General features: G+C 44.7%; 1 long non-coding RNA gene across 1 annotated transcript; it reads left to right on the forward strand.

Moving 5' to 3' along the window:
* The first annotated feature begins 4,561 nt into the window (after positions 1 to 4,561).
* LOC127060075 (uncharacterized) lies at positions 4,562 to 12,278 on the forward strand. Its single transcript, XR_007778628.1, has 3 exons — positions 4,562 to 5,589; positions 6,421 to 6,653; positions 12,069 to 12,278. It is a non-coding gene; the product is annotated as an uncharacterized LOC127060075 (long non-coding RNA).
* The last annotated feature ends 420 nt before the right edge of the window (positions 12,279 to 12,698 follow it).

The following is a 12,698-nucleotide window of genomic DNA, read 5'->3' on the forward strand; positions in this document are numbered from 1 at the left end:
GACAAGGACTGTGTATAAAACCTGAATCAAGATAAAGAAAATGTGCTTAGGAGATCTTGATGATCTAAGGGATGTAATTTCCCACCAAGCACCACAGCCTCTGTGCAACACAGAGAAACAGAACCTGCCTAAACAAGACACAAAACTTCACCTTCTGTGAGCCAGCAAGGGCAGGTTTTGCACCAACCTACATTATTTCATTCCTGAAAACAGGTTGGAAATCTGGAAAGCTAAAAAATTCAGCTTTTTAAGATGTTTTCCATTCTGTTTTGGGTTGGGAAGGATGGAAAAAAGCTTTTCATTTTCCCAAGGACAGGGATTCTGAATCTAAATAAGCACATTTTGCTGAATGGCATAAAAAGAACATCAAGGCAACAGCACCCACTTGATGCATTTTCAGCAACTTCACATCCACGAGGGCCATACAGCTCTGAATGAGGCTCTGCTCTTGCCACAGGCAAGTGTTCCTCAATTTGCTGCTAAAATGTTCCTGTTAGTGCTTGGTGCTGGCATTTCTAGGAGATACCACAGAATGAGGAGGAAGATGGAGAGTGAAGACAAAGCAGTGAAGAGATGTGTGCCTCAGATGTGATGTTTGGAACTGGTGAGTAGGGAGGAGGGGAGTCAGCTGGGCAAGGCTAACACGAGCACTGAGTCATTTGCTTGTGCTCCATCCTAGTGTCAATTATTGCAAATACATAAAAAAGATGCTTTCTGGCCCCTTAGAGTTATGGGGTGGGAATGTGGCCCATTTTGGCATTTTAAATAAACTCATTATCCTTTGCTTTGCTGTTTATGATAGGAATCACTCACAGTTATTCCAATGACATTTGTCCTTGGCCCATCTTCCTTGGTGAAGGTGCCTTTTGGTTTACTGTTAATGCACATTGCCTCAATGATTAACTTCATAAGGTGGGAATAATTGAGAGCCCAATGTTAAACTGCATTCAGAGGCATTTGGTTTATCAGACCCCTGCTGTCTCTGCTATGTGCAGATTTTGATGCAGACAAGTGAAGTAATGGGCAGTGCAGAACATGCAAACCTTAATGATGGCTCTGGCTCAGCATTCACCCTATTTACAGCAGCAAAAAGTCCCAATTTAAAAGCAAAGTGTGTCCTCAGGAAACATGAGGTTTATATTCCTGCCAATTCCCACTGCACTTTCCCAGGGAGGTGTTAAACCCATTATCAGCCATCATGGACAAAATCAGCATTTCCACCTTTCAATGGCATTTGATTGAGCAGATGTGGTGAATGACAGGCTTGAAGTACAAAGTGGGTACTTTGCACTGCTGTCCACATGTCCTGCAGCCCGTGGAGATGAAAGGCTCAGCCTCAGCTCCACATGTCATTCATCATGCAGGATTGCTCCATAAAGCTGATTTTCCTTGGCTTCTTTGAAAGCCTCCTGTAATGGAGGCTTCAACTCTTTTCTTCCTAGGTCTATAGTGAGTGTAGAAAAAGACAAATTATGGTGTTGAAAAATGAAGATTTTATAAATTTCCCAATTTTGTGACAGAAATAAACCAAGGAAATATCAGAATTCTTTATGGATATGCTGCACGGGCTGCAGGTTTTGTCAGTATTTCTTATATATATGGATTTTGTCCTTTGGCCATTTTATAATTGCATTGCTTGGAAAACTTGGTTCAGGGAACATCATCTTTCAGTTGTTTTCATAGAAGGAGGACAACACAGAGCAGGCTGTGGACTGCTCATGTCTGCCACAGAGATCCAGCTGCTGTGTTTCATTTCCAAACCCTCTGCTGCCCCGGGCACCTGCAGCTTGTGAGACAGGTAATGAAGTTTTGGGAATAAAAGACTTGGCCAGTAGCTGGCACACCAGCCTGCCAGGGATGCACTGCTGTGGGGTTTGCAGCAGGCTTCAGTAGGATGGAGCCAGGAGTGTCAGTGCTAAAGAGCTTTTTTGAGGGAAATCAAAGCCCGCTGGAAGTGTTGGTTGATAACACGGCTCCGTCACTCTTTGAGGTAGGCAAGAAACATCCTGTTACCACCTGACACCGAGATACATCCGAGTGCACTCACACTTGTACTTTAAAGGCTCTGTAAGCCAGAGTGGTACAAAGCAGTCCTAGCATCAGAGAATTAAGCCCTGAGGCACAAAGGCCAGATCTGTGCTTGAAAAGGCTCCTTTGTGTTGCTGTGCTGGCAAACCCTCCAAGAAGGAACGAGGCGTTTGTAATCCCACACAGAGTAAGGAGAGAGATTTTAGATAGGGATACCCAGCTTTGTATGCCAGGACTTTCGTGGCTAACACAGAGGGTTCACAAAAGATGTGAGGGTCCTGAGTAACCTTGCTGTGCAGACAGAAACTTCTGAGTGGCTTAGCAGAGGCAGAGATGAGCAAAACAAGCTCCTGCCAGCCTTGCCAGGCTGACTGCTGCTGTCGGTGGAGGTGCACTGAAAGACCCTCTCAAGAGCAACTGCACACCCCTCCATCTGCTCTAAGGAGGTGCTTGTTCTGTTCCTGCACTGCTCTCCTTGTCCTCCCCACGGGGATCTTTGCTGGAATGAAAGTTTTCCTCTTTATTTCACCTCTTTGTTCTCTCATGTCTCCATTCTGACGGGCTTTGCTCCAGTCCTTCCCTACTAAGTAAGATTCAAAGGGATCTAAGGGATGTAATTTCCCACCAAGGTTGCTGCTGAGTATGAACCAGCAACCTTTTCAGACATCAGTCAGCACATGGCCATGCCTCCCTTTCCTCATTCACAGCCAGAGTGCCAGACACTCCTTCAGAGCAGAAGCTGTCTCCAAGGGTGGGTTTATTGAGGAGAAGGAGGTGGCTAAAGTTATTTCCTCTTGAGGATCTGTACAAGTTCCTGTCTGCTTTTTAGAAGCACAATTCTGCAGAGACAAAGCAGCAACCAAACAAGTGACAAACAAGGCAGAGTGTGTGGCTGCTTGTTTTATGCATAGCTCAGAGCTTTTGGGTTTGTGCCTGCAGAGTCACCATATTTCAAAAATGGTAATTTCTGAGACCAATCTAAAAGGCTAATTGTTGCTGTTACTGATCTGCTTTAAAAGCCATGATTAAAGCTGAAGAGAACAGTCACAATTCCTGCCAGCTGCAGGAAGCTTTGTGGCTGCCTTGTCCCAATTACAGGGTTTTTTGTAGAGAGCACACTGTATTAGCATAGCTGCAGCTCCCTTCTAACAACAAGCAATCATGAGAAACATTTAATGGCAGGCTTTGGACCATGTCTTTCTTTTCTGTACAGTGTGAGCAGTGAGGTTATCTGGTGCCCATAAAGCATATTTTTTCCCCCCACAGTTAATTAACAGGTTTGGAAAATGAAACTCAAGGTTCAAGTTGATATATTTGCTGTATTTATTTCTTTTCCCAAAAAGAAACAGCTGTCCAAAAGTTTAGGTGGCAGTCTCTTCTTGTTCATCTCAAGTGGCATCAAGGGTAGAAGAAGAAGGGTGGAGACTTTGCTTAGTGCTCACAAAACCCTCCAGCTCTCCACTCTCTTGAAGTCCTATCCAGAGACTTCAGGACAGGGAAAACAACTGTGAGAAAATATGATTAAAAATACCTAGGGTTGACTAGGTCACAGTAAAAGGAATATTGGACTAGACCAAACGGTCTGCTCTGTGTCTGGCACTTGCTTTCAAGAGCCAGCAGCTCAAGAAGCTGCCTTCAAAAACCAGCCAGAGAATCCTCCCAGTGGCCCAGGCTCTCCATTAGAAAGCTGTTCACAAGAACCCCTTCTGTCATGGGCAAGGAATTCTTCTGGGAACAACGTTTTGTGGTAACGCTGCCTAGTTTGGTCATATTCTTCCTGGCAGTTGATCCAAAGCCCACTGAGGTCAATCAGAACCTCCCACTGACTTTATAATGGCTTAAGCTCTGTTTAGTTGGAGCTACTAATCCAATTTCCACACCAGGGCTGCTGTGAAGTCCCAGTGCTGACACATGAAATTTAGCTCACTGCCAGCGGTAGCATCATTATGGTTCCTGCTGCTCTCAGCTCTCTCTGATGCAGATTTGTTCACAAATCTGCAGTCACAGAAGCTTGGGCAGAAGTCCTGCAAGGCAAGCTGATTTGGGCCTTGCTCACTGAGACTGGAAGACCTCCAGGACCAGCCTGGGGTTCAGGTAAAGGGGCCCATGTAGTTCAGTGGGGTGGGGCAGGTTCCTCTGCTGTGAGCAGGGGTGTGAAATGTGTCAGTGGAGACCACTGAACACCTTTTCCAAAACAGGGGCCATTGCTAACCAGGTCTGTCACCAAATTCCTCAGCTCTTAGAACAGAGAGAGCTGGAAGCTGTGTCAGTAGTTGGTGGTGCAGCACTGATGGTGTAGCTGAAGAGGGATGCACTCACCCACAGGGGCACATCCAACTTTTCCCCCAGAGACCTTGCAGAACTACACTCACCTGTGCTGGAGGTCAAGAGTGTTGATGAGTTTCTCAAATTAATTACTGGTTTAGACTTAGTTTTAGCTTCTGGTCTGACTCTAAGATTTTGAAATTTCCTCTCCTTGTTTAGGACTGTGGTTACCCTCAGGAGCCACCCAGCTGGATGCACAACCCTAGGGCTCAATATTTAGTGTTTTCTCACTTAAAATTCTCTTCCTGCAAGCCATTAAGGTGTGAGATTGAGCCTTTCAGTGTTCATGGAGAGCTAAAACACATGGGGGTAGAGAAGAACTGAAAAGATATTTATTTGGGGACCCAGGCCAATACTGAGGAATTTGATTCAGCTACAATGTCCAGCTGGATGTGAGATAAAGCAGTGCTTAATCTGGATTTCTAGACTAGCTGTGAAGAACCACAGTGATGGGGTTTCCCATAGGTAACACCAGACCTTAGGGATTTTTGAAAATTAAAAGGTTTTATGCCTGGAAATAATTATAGTTCACAAAAAAAGGATTTGATTCCTTTTTAGCAAAATGGGCATTGAGCTGTGCAGAGTCCTTCGGTTTGGTGCTGAAGTTGTGTTAAATCTTACATTTCAAGGTTTCCTGAGTTTCTTCTAATTTCCAAGAATACTGAGATGAAACAGCCACTATAAATCCTGTAAGTCCAAAAGTGCCAGGTGTATAGCAGCAAGTAGTTTATCAGCTTCTGTTTATCTGGGTTTTCTTAAACCTTGTCAGACACAATGATGATCAGCACTGACTTCCTACCAAACAGGTCAATAGAGGCTTCACTCTCTGATCTAGATGCCAGATGAGTTGTCCACAAAACATCCATTAGGACACAGACCTCAGGTGTAGGAAAACATAGCAAACAATTACAGAGACTTCCTGGGATGAAAGAATTCAAGCCATGATCACCTGCTTGCTCAGAAATAACTGATGAAATTGGTGATATGATTCCTTGTGATGGCCTGCCTGCTTTGTGTCAGGAAGGTTCACATCTCTAATGTCTCTTCAGATGTTTTTAAGCCTGCAGCACGGTGCTGAGAGAGAACTGCTTCAGCAGGAGTGTTGTGCCATCCTTGGCCAGGGAAGGAGTGAAATGCTGACCCCTGGAAGTGCTGGCCAGGGTGCTATGCATGGCATGGAAAGGAAATATTTCTGTGGTGGAAATCTGCATCTGGTGCTCCTGGGCTGTGCAGAAGGTAAGGGGGGGTGCTCAAGAGTAGTTCTGCTATGTGCTGTGGGCACAGGAGGTTTGGAGTAGCAGTGGGATAAGATAATTCTGTAGACTGAAAACACATCTGTCTGTTGAGTCATCTATTATGTTGTTAAAATGTGATAATTGGAATCCACATTACCAAGCCAAAAAGACAATAATTAAAGGCAAGGCACAAAAGGGAGTTAATGCTCCAAAATTATTTTGTGCAGAGTTATTTGATAAAGTAAGGCTTTCTGTTTCCTTATGAAAACCCCTGCTCTACAATGAATTTTTCTAACTCTCTGGAAAATAATCTAATTATAGTTAACATTATTATGTTCTTTGGTGCTTTGAATGGAGCTCTGGGTAATATTGTGCTTACTCCAAAGCAAATAGCTGCATGTTTCAGTCTGACATTTCATATTGATAGAAACAAAAACATTTTGTTAAAAACAATGGATGAGGGAAATAATTCATTTTCTAGATAATGTAATAAAAGAGGGAAAAGCACCACCGTGTTCTCAACAACAGCAGAAATATGCTTTGCCAGACACTTTTCTATAAATACATTTAATTATAATATTGTATTGTACTCCAGGAGAAAGCAGGTGAAACCTAACTGTCTCTTTCTTGAAATCTTCCCATATATTTTCCCAAACAAATGAGTATCTTAAGACTCAGGCATTGTGATCACTTGAAAGCTTATAACAACACTGGAAAAAGAAAGATTAAATATGAAAGAATGGTATAAAGTCTGAAAATGTGCATTTAAATCTTCTAGTTCAATCTCAAACAGACAAGCCTCATCTTCATTTTTCTTCTTTTTTTTGTTTAGTAAAGCCCCAACTGGAAGCCAATGGAGTTGGAAATGTACTGACTTTGTTTCATTTCTGGTATAATTAGTCACCAATAGCTGAATACTGATGTTGGATGCACAATAACCACCCTCAGCCTCTCTGCAGAAATGGAAATGCAATTGGCATTTGCTGCTGTCTCTGAAATGGGTTTTGTTGAACCTAATTTGTTTTCCCAGCAACCCTGTTGCTAAATGTTCTCAGACCAGGCAGGGTAAGTAACCTGATGTAAGCACAACCCATGCTCACGTAGGCATGGCTGCACAGGGAACTTTCTGGCCATTTGAGTCACAAACCCAACAATTTTTGCTGGTTGTGGAATGAGAAATGTCTCAGGGAACTGGGCTAGGGATGCTCAAGGAGCTGGCAGTGTGGGAAATCCTTAACAATTCCTTTTTTTCCCCTGTGGGACACCATGGAGATGGTTCCAGCAGGAGGGACAAACCCACTGATGTGGGAAGCAGTAAAGGCAAGGTGATTTTTAGGAAGCTGAGAAAAGCAGGTTTTAGAAAAAACTCCCCAACACAACTGAGGGCATCCAGGGCAGTCCCTGCTGCTGCACAGCCCCACAAGCACCAGAGCCCTGCCAGAGCAGCCTCGTGGGCTGCCCGTGGTGGATGAGCTCCTCCTGGGCCATGCTGCTGGCACAGACCTTTTTTACCTTCCAGTCCTGCCCTGCCTGACCCCTTCCATTTGCCCCAGGAGGATCTGCAAAGGGGCTCTTGGAGGTGTTTGCCCTGGGCCTGGGCTCACACACTGTGAAATGTGTAACAGAGTCAAACCAGACTTTGCTGTAATGGTGCTGGAGTGGAAGCCTGCCTGTCTGCTCTCTGACTGGAGGACTGACACATTATATCTCCCTCTGTGAAAGCAAATATTTTTTTCTGTCAAAATGCCTGTAATACAATCCATTCTCACTCTTTCCTTGGTGTAGAAGCAAAAGCTTGAATGATTTTAATCAGGGCTGGATTTTGTGCTCCTGTTAGTATTAGAAATCCAAGAACATACAAAGCTGAACTCCAAAGACAACTGGAGTTATTCCTTTTTAAGGTCACAGCAAATGTAATAATGCCAACAGCTCATAGTGCTCTTCATTAGGCTGTGTAACTTCCCCACACATCAATCACTCAGTGGAGGGTGTTTGCTTTCTTTCTTTAACAGGATGAGTGTATTTTTAAATTGGTAACCTAGTTTAATTCTCCTTTGTGAGACAGATGTGTCTGACCCTGTTGCTGTGGGAATTCAGTGATGCAGAGCACAGAGGCAGAGCTGGGATTTCCCTTCCCTAAAGAGATAAAGCCAGACAGGCACTGTGCATCCCCCTGTCCTTCCCTCCCTTCCATCACGTGCCTCAGCACTGGGTGGATGATAATTGAATATGTGGAATTTGCACTTGAAAATGTCTTCTCCTGTCTGTGCAGGTCAGCTCTATACTGAGTCCCTGCTGCACCCCAGGAGTTCCTGAAACTTTGGAAAGAAGGTTTTGGTCTGTTGCAAACCCTGATTTGGTGTGGTACTTACCTCTGGGCTGGGTAAAACCTCTGAGGAAATTAGCAGGAAGTCACTCGAAGAGGTGAAATGGAGCCCATTATGTGCTGGGCAGGATGAGCACTGGGTGTGGCTGCTCCAGGCTCTGTCTCCTGGGTGTTCTCTGCTTGGATGCCTTCTCTGGCCCTAAACAGCTGCTTCTGCAGGAGCTCCTCTTCCTTCTCTGGCTGAGAGCAGGGGACAGTCTTGCATCTGCTGCTTCCCAGAGACTGCCCACCTTCCAGGTTCCTTGGCATGCAGCACTTTGGGTTATGTGCACTTTAGTATTATTTAATCAGAAATTCGGGCTCAGGGGTTGTTTTGGGTTTGTTTGCCCTTGTTTTCTAAATATTAGTGGAGAGCTCCTGGGAGCTTCTGAGGACAGCCACACTGACAGCTCTGGGCTTTGCTGTGGTCCTGGTGCTCGCCAACTCTCACTGCTCCCTCCTTCCTTAATTGAAGGTTTGGATGAGGATGAGGCTTGGCTCACAGCCCTTGAGAGACCTCACACGTGCAGACAGCTCTGCTTGATGGGAAGGCAGAAAGAACAGACTCCTTCCTGAGCCTCTGCTGTTTTTTCCTCAACCCCTCCTTGGGAAGCAGGGAAGATGTAAAGGAGCTCCATGAGCAGCAGGAGACCTTGCTGCTTCCCAATGCAGGGATTATATATTAATACATCAGGCTTCGATGGCTTCTGGTTACACAAAAACAAACAGAGAGCAGCAGAGGGCTGGGAAAAACACTGAGTCTCAACAGCTCTGTGATCCTCTGGCAGCACAGGCACACACCCCTGCTTCACATGTGGGGCACTGACAGAGGCAGAGCCAGGGACAGGGGGAAAGAAGAGAGGAAACCAAACCCCCCAGCTACATGTCATGGCAACCAGAGCCAGCACATCACTGCAGCCCAGGGAGCATCCCTTCCTGCTGGACCCCTGTGAGAGGACAGGAAGGAGCAAGGCAAGAGGAGGCACTGGAGAGCACAGTGGGTGGAGAACATGTGAGAGGACACAGGCTGGCAGAGGCTGCTAACAAAAGGAGATGTGGGTTGTGGTGCTGTGCAGCTCTGCTCTGCAGAGCTCTGTTTGACACAACAGCACTCGTGGGTCTGTGGTTGGGATGTGAACTGCTCCCATACCACATCTATTGTCTGACAAGTGTCCCTGGAGCAGCTGGGCAAGCAAAGAGAAGAGCAATTTTCTGAATACCTTGTGCTGAGAGGATGCAGGGCTACAATACAGCACAAGCACTCCATCTACCTGAAGTGCAGACCTACTGCTGCCAGTAGATTAGCCTTAGTGCCCTTGGAAGGTTTAATTCAAATAAGCAGCCTTGTTTCTGGCCCTATACAAAACATCTCTTTGTGGTGGAAATCTTCTTTTTGTGGAGATTATGTTTGTGATTGCCGGGAGGTACTTGGCACTAAGTGCCTCATGCATTTGTATCCCTGCATAATCCACAAATTGCCTGAAGATGGTCTTTAGCTGCAAAATTCAGATCCCCATCTTAAAACACTTTGCTGTCCTGACATTCTCAGCTACAGAAGTTTAGGTTTATCTGCTCAGTGCTTCTCCATCGTGGGAATTTGGTTTGAGACTAGCTGTTAATAAATTAAATAGCACTTTTTTTTTTTTTTTTTTTTTTTTTAATTCTTCCGCAACAAAGGCCCATCAGGGAATATGGAGATAATCAGCTTGAAGAGAATCCTGAGAAATCTGTCTGCACCTCTCCAAATAGGTCACCCACCAGGCAACATCCCTGAAAATTGTGTGGGGTGCCTCTGAGATAGCCTCCAGATTATTTATGGTGTTATAATTCAATTAAGTGGTGGCAGGGGATCAGTGAGGGTGGCTGTGAGATCCTCATGTGCTAGATATTTTTGGACCCTACAGAGGAAGAAATGAGAGTATTTAGGATTGAGTAATTACACTGGTTGGGATTTAACAGGGAATTTATACTGCAGCCTGTGGATATTAGTCTAGCTGGGTTCACATGGAGGCATAGGAATGAGAGCACTTGTCAAACAGGTAGCTGGGATGCTGCCTACAGATAATCAGTAAATGATCCATGGGAAAAGAGAGTGGATGTGCTTGGACAATGTTTTATGACCTTCCCTAAACTATGGAGATAGATGCTCTAAAATGTGAGTCTGCCTTACAGGCAAGAGAATTTTAGGTCAGTAAAGCAGAGAAAGGTTATGGGTTAAAGCCTGACAGATTCCTTTCTGCAAGACACTGAGAGCAGATTTTCCTTGAGACATTTAAAGGAAATGGGGAAAAATTGGGTAGCTGAGAGAATAACGTGGTGCTTTAGTGTAAGGCACTGAAATGCTGGCAAAACACTTTTGTTGGGAGAGAGCATGAGCTACCAGGGTCAGAATTGTCCCACTAGAGGTGCAGGTGAATCTTGACTGAGCTGAGAAAACAAGCAGAATGTTGCCTGGATTCAGCTACAACAGAAAAATAGTGAAACACTTGTAAAATTGGTTCTCTTACACTCTGGCCAAGTGGAAGACATGACTTTCAGAGCAGTTACAGGTCTTTCAAACCTTCATCTCAGTGCAAGCCACCTTTAGAGTAATAGTACACAATTAATAGTGTATTATTGATTAATAATGTATTATTTTTTAGAGTAATAATACACCTATTAATGATAAACAATTCTCATTTTCTTTAACCATGAGGTTTCACTACTGAGGGCTTTTTAACTGGTTTGTGAGAACTCTGTCTGCCTTTCCTCATAAGCAGCCAAAGAATTATGGGTCCATAAAATATTAGAGTCTTATCCTCACCTTCACCAGTTCCAAGTGAACAGAAATTGTTTAAATTTGTTAAATCTGCTTGGTGAGATGAGAGGGAGGTCATGGATGGCCCTTCTGTGTTGGGCTGCAGTGGCATTTCTGAATGTGGCTGCAGAGGATGTTGTTAATGAAATCATCAAGTGCTCCAGAACTGAATCGTGACTTGCTGAACTCTCAAGTCCCACCCAAGAGTGGCTGTGAGCTTTCAGTCAGAATTATGGCTGAGCAGACCCCTCTTGTGCTGTTTGGGATGCCCTGCTCCATGCTCAGGGTGTGCTGCTCCTCTGACAAACCTCTGGTGATTCCTTTTCCTTCCCTGCAGAGGTACTGGCATCATCTGGTTCCTAATTAAATTCAGGATAATTTGAGTAAATTCCAATTCCTATTATTTTGATCAGTTGTTGAATGCAATTGTGGAGGTGGGGGATGTCTTGCTGTCCTGCCAGGCCTCTGCAGCCACAGTATCTGTTATCTGTGTGGGAAACCCACATTTCTAAGCCCCATTTCTAAGCCATCATTAGCGACCAGCAAATTTCATCCATCTCTTGGGAGGCTGTGAGCAGACACACATTAGACAGACAGACATTTCCTTTGGATTGGAAAGGGGTGTTTAGCATCTGGGGCCCTGCACTAAGATCACCTAATCTGGGTTCAGCTCCTGCCTCTCCCTCTGGGGTCCTGCAGCCAGGGCAGGATCCAGAACTAGAATGAAACCCCCAAGGATGGCACTGCAGAAGAATTTGGGACACTTCATTGTGGTGTTCACCAAGGTACAATGTAGTTGTGAAGCCCACTGGTTTCCACAGCAGATTGCAGGAAAGGGATGGGAAGGAAAATGAAAATCTAATTTTGAATTACCATGAGCAGAAAAGGAAAAAAACTGTACCTGAATCCAAATCTCCTAATATCCAAGAGCATATCTGGATTTCTCAGTGGTGATAACTTCTGTATCAAAAGAAGAAACTAGAAGAAGAACAGCAGGTTCCTGGTGTAAACCAGGAATTTTTTCTTGTTTAATGGTCCCTGTGGCAGGGGCATATAATTCTGCCATGCTTCACACACCAAGAGAAGTCACTCCTGTTTCTCATTTTCTCCTATTTCTGGTCACTATTAATCATTAGGCAATTACATTCTTAAAGATAAATCACCACAAGTTTCTCTTCTGTAAACAGACAAACAGCTTTTCTTTGTAAAGATTGATTTCATTGCCCTGCAATTTCCTGTTTAATTAAACAGGATCAGTCTGACAAATGCAGGTTTTTAAGCACTTTGTTTCTGGCTTTTTTTTCCCCCCTTCTTCTAGGAATATGCAAATGATGGAATTATTTTTCATGGCATTGAGGGGGCAGCTAGGTTAATACCAGTCACTTTGCCCTTGGGCATCGATTGCCATCAGCTGTGCCAGCCAATCTCTTACATGAAAACTCCAAGAGTGATTCTCCACCATCCTGCATGGCCTTCAGCTGATACCAGGTGAGTGTCAGACCTTCCAGAGGCAGCAGATGTGTTTTGTCCAGATGTGGGGCATCTTTGCTCTCCTCTCCTCAGCCCTGCTCAAAGAAGTGGAAGATTTGTTCATCCACATCACAGCCCTGCATGCTGGGTAGGTAAAAACCAGATGTTGAAGTGCTTTTTTGAGGGAAAGCAAAGCCAAATCCTCAGATGGATTTTGGGCTACTAACTTAGAAATAATACATCTCTAGATACAGCAACAAATGGAAGGGCTGGGCTGGGAGCTTGTGGTTCTGAGGGAAGATGTTTGAGGGGCACCTGGGTGTGGGTTACCAAATATGAGAGTGGAAGATGCAGCTGGACTGGGGCTGCTCATGTCCCCCAAAATCAGGGCTGTGGGTACCTTGTGAATGAGGCTGAATTTTAAAGGGAATTAATGTGCACGCAGGACAGTGAGGTGCTGGCACATCCCAGTGTGGGA

This window comes from Serinus canaria, chromosome 12 (genome assembly GCF_022539315.1).
Source record: "Serinus canaria isolate serCan28SL12 chromosome 12, serCan2020, whole genome shotgun sequence".
Classification (NCBI taxonomy): Eukaryota; Metazoa; Chordata; class Aves; order Passeriformes; family Fringillidae; genus Serinus; species Serinus canaria.